The following is a 4,617-nucleotide window of genomic DNA, read 5'->3' as shown; positions in this document are numbered from 1 at the left end:
ATAAAAGCCCAATTGAACTCTTATTCTCACTTTACGCTTTCTTGCAATTCTTATTCTCTTTCTCTCTAAATTCTCAAGTTTTTTTCTGCAACCTCTACTCACAATAATGGCACCAGTAGTCAAAATTATGTCTCAAACAGGATTTGTTTATGAAAAGAATAATTTCATAGCCTTGGTTGAAAAGAATGAAGCCCATTCTGATTATCACAAGATGATGGAATTCATCAAAAACTACAAACTAAGCTATGCAATGCTGGAAGCCCCAACCATCTACTGTGAGGTGATTGAGGAGATTTGGACAACTGCAGAGTTCAACTCCACAGATATGACTATTGCCTTCTCTCTCAAAGGTAAGGACTATTGCATTAATTGTGATGATATACAATCTTGCTTTAAGTTGCCTGAGACTAATGCCATGACACCACACACTGATAAAGATGTCTCTGCTATGCTAGATTCCATAGGCTATGCTTTTGATTCTGCTAGTTTAGGTAGTATTAGAAGGAAAGGCCTTAGGAAAGAATGGAGTTTTCTTGGAGATGCCTTTATTAAGGTTTTCTCTGGGAAGATTAGCGATTTTGATTCTATCACTTCATCTCTTGTTAATATGCTCTATATGCTAGTTTCTGATAGGTACTTTAATTTTAGCAACTGTGTTATTCTAGAATTAGGTTCCAGATTAGGTAACAAAGCTAATAGACCACATAACATCTACTATGCTAGATTCTTTATGTTATTGGCTAACCATGTTGCTGAAGGTTTGGTTATATCCAATGAGAATAATAAACTCAAATGCTGGGCACAAGAGAAAAGGGTCCTTGCAGACCTTTTGAGAATGAACCTCAACAGCCAGGTGCCATTGGTATACTTGTCAATCATGAATGCACCACAGGTAAGTGAGGTAAATATTTCTATAACTCCTACTATTTCCAACCCCAATATTTCTTTGCCTTCTAGTGTGGCTATGAAACCTGTGTCTTTGTCCAAACAGGCTCCTACCAAAGCCACCAAATCTAAAGTTTCCAAAGTCAAGTCAAAGAAACCTACCTCTGTTATTTCTCAAAAGACAACAGTTGTAACAACTACCATAAACCCTGAAGGGAGTGAATAGGGTGTGAGTGGTGAAGGGAGGGGTGAACATCAAAAAGCCCCCCAGGATAAGGTGGGAGAGGTGAGTGGTACCCAAACCAGCCAAGCCACAGTCTCTCAAAAGACTGTGGTGGTTCAAAAGGAGTCCAGCACATCCCTAGTTGCATCCTCCCAAAAGGATGTAACTATTGAAAATAGTCCCCAACCAGGGATACAGAACAAAAGAGGGAGGGACACTGAAGCCACACATTCACCATTTAAAGCCTTTTCAAGGAAGAAGAAGGCCAAAACCCTAGTTTCCACACAAGGGACACACATAGCACAGATACATCCACCAGTATCTGTGCCTTCTCAAATTCAGCTTGATGGGATTCCAGTAAATATGGAATCACAGCCCCATTCTCTCAATATAGAAACACACCATTCATCAAACTCTTCAACACCCTCTCTGGATGTGGATATGATATTCACATCAATATCTGATTCTCCCTCATTAAAACTCAGGGAGGAGCCCCACTCAAAACCTGATGATCATCATCTTTTAGATGACTTGTTGGATCATCAGCCAATTCTTTCAGATGTAGTTGAAGATTCTGTGTTACCTCACTTAAAATCAATCCACACAGATTCAACAATTATGTCACTTTCTATATCTACATCTTTTCCTTCTTCAACGGATATCTCTCATCCGTTGACAAGTGGTTGTTCTTCAACGGATAAACTTAACAGCAGTTATCCGTTGATACCATCAGTTTCTACTTCAACGGATACTCCCTATCCGTTGATGGCCTCTACACACTTAACAGAAACAATTCCAACTGTAGATGACATGGCAACTGTACAATCACTTTTAGGTTTGAGGGAAGGGAGTGATCTTTTGAGTGAGAGGCTGGGTTTCTCCCAGGCAAAAGGAGAGGTTGAGAGTCACCAAATGCATGCTATTTCTTCCAGCATGGCAAAAGTGAGTGAGAGGAGTGCCACCTTAGAAGGTGAAGGTGAGGGTGTGAGGGTGTGTGTGAGCCAGGGGGAGCCCCTGATGCAAGAACAGAGAGAAATTGAGAGAAAGGCAGGTACAGAAGCTATAAGGGTGGATCCAGCCATTGCTAGTGAGTTAATGAAAGTGGATGATGCAGCCAAGGGAAGACAATTTCAGCAACATTACAAAGCTGTCATTGATAACATTTCCTTGGATGCTGATACTTTTACTCACCCTGTTTCAGCCTATCAATTATTGGCTGCACAGGGCAATGTGGAGGCAGAACAGACATTACACATTGTACACACTTCAGAATCTCTTCTCAGAGACAAAGCTGCTGTCAACAGGCTGCCTTCTCAAGCTGGTGAGCCATCTGAAGAATTTGGAGTAAATTCTAATGATGATGACTCTAATTCTTTGAATGAGAGCATGAACTTAGGGGGAGTAGCAGGCCCAAGTTCTGTTCCTGATCTTCCTGCATGGGCATGGGCAAAACCATCAACACCAGGAGAGTTTGGTGTCACTTTGGTCAGACAAGTCATGACAATTCAGCAAGCCCTTCAGGAGACTCAGGATGCTGGTACCAAGGCAATTCTTCAAGCTCATCTGGAATCTCTACATCTCTTGCATTTGTAGCATTACCAGCAAAATCTAAGTGTGGATGAGCTCAAGCTGGACATTGCTGACCTGAAATCCTACAATGCTGAGAAATTGGATTCAATTATACCCTATGGTACTATGCAAGATTTTTTGGGGAGACTGAAGAAAGCATCTGATGCTGACAAGAGGCTGGCCAGACTGGAAGATAGGGTTCAAATCATTGAAGCCTCTATGGTCACCATTCTTCAGAATCAACAAACTCAAACAAATCTACTCATGCAGCTGGCACAAGCACAAGGCTTGACCCCTACCTTTGATGATAACAAAAAGGGGGAGAATAAAGGGGAAGGGGAAGGAGAGCCATCTACAACAGTTCAGATTTCTCAAGTGCTAGTTCCTGTCATCATAACTTCTCCAACTATTCAAGTCAAAGGAAAGCTAGATGGAATTGATCTAATCCAGATAGCAGCAGCTGAATTGCAAGTCAAAGAGCAAAGGAAGAAGATTGATGAAAAGATGCAACTAATATTTGGTTCTACAATTTCTCAATCACAATCTGTGAAGCATAGCACAAAAGTGGAATCAATTATTATGGAACTCAAGCCAGTAGGGAGGCATAAGGATGGAGAAACTTCTTCCAAAGATCTGCAACCTATGGTTCTCAAGCCCAACAACAGATCCAATAAGGACTCTACAAAGAATCCTCTAAAAGAGGTGGATTTTCCTCTTCCAAAAGCTGATAAGGACAAGCTTTTAGGTAGAAGTATTGCATATCTCAAAGAGACCATGGATAAGGCTGTAAGGAGAAACATGGCTATTATCTTCAGAGAGGGAAAGAGCATATGTGTGATGCAAGGCCATCCCAAATTCTCAATAGCCAAGAGGGAAGAAACCAAAAGGTTGAAGGAAGAAGCCAAACAGCTAAAGGCTGACAAAAGAGCACAAGCAAAGCTTGAAAAACAGCTAAAGTCAAGTCAGGCTGAAGAACAGAAAGAAATTAAAGACAAAGGTGAAGATGAAGCTATGGGGGACATGGTTGGTACTGAGATGGGGGAAAGAAGTAAGGAAGAATGGCGGAAAGGGAAAAGAAAGAAGGTCAATGAAAAGAGAAAGAAGGTAGATAAGACTGAAGAAACCCAATCAATATCCAAACCACTACCCTCTATTCCTGAACCCATTATACCTGACCCCTTCATGAACATTCATGGTGAAACAATCATTCCCAAGGAGGAACCAATTGATTGGGACACCATCAAATTGCCCACCTTCCTAACCTCTTCTCCACCATCAAAGAAGCAGAAAAGAAGAATCAAATCAACACCCTCTAAAGCATCAATCAAATTCACACAGAAGCCTAAGCCTAAACCTCAAACCTCTAAAGATGATTATGTTCACATCTGTGACAAGAAAGAATTTTCAGACATTGAACTCTATCTGGATGAGCTGGAGGAAGTAAGGGGAATAGCTGCCTACAGACAGCTACCAGAAAGACTAGTGTTCAAATACAAAGGAGCTGGGGAAAGAACATGGCCTCTTCACAGAATTCTGAATGAAGTCTACTCTACCTTGATTAGAGTCTACTCAGCCATACAAAAGGATTCTGGCTTTACCAGGACTGCCAAGACTGAGATTCTCAACAAGATTGCCAACATAAGGAAAACTTGGAGGGAGCCCAATGCTTTGCCTAGAACTTTACTCATTCAAGAAAGAGGAATTACAATTCACAAATCACCTCATTGGTTGATGGAGTTCAGAGACAACAAAGGAGTCAGAAGATTTTTCAGAATTGAAGATCAGCTAAAGATTGCCAGTAATGAAACTCTCAAAGATATGCAATCTAAGTTAGATATCAATGAAGAAGATGAAGCAGAATTCTACAGACAACTTCAACTTCAAATAGAGGAGAATGACAGGAGGCTAGGAAAGAAAACCAGGGATCATAGGAAAAGAAA

Source organism: Apium graveolens, unplaced genomic scaffold (assembly GCF_009905375.1).
Source record: "Apium graveolens cultivar Ventura unplaced genomic scaffold, ASM990537v1 ctg3074, whole genome shotgun sequence".
In the NCBI taxonomy this organism is placed as follows: domain Eukaryota; kingdom Viridiplantae; phylum Streptophyta; class Magnoliopsida; order Apiales; family Apiaceae; genus Apium; species Apium graveolens.
This window is presented reverse-complemented; position numbering follows the sequence as displayed.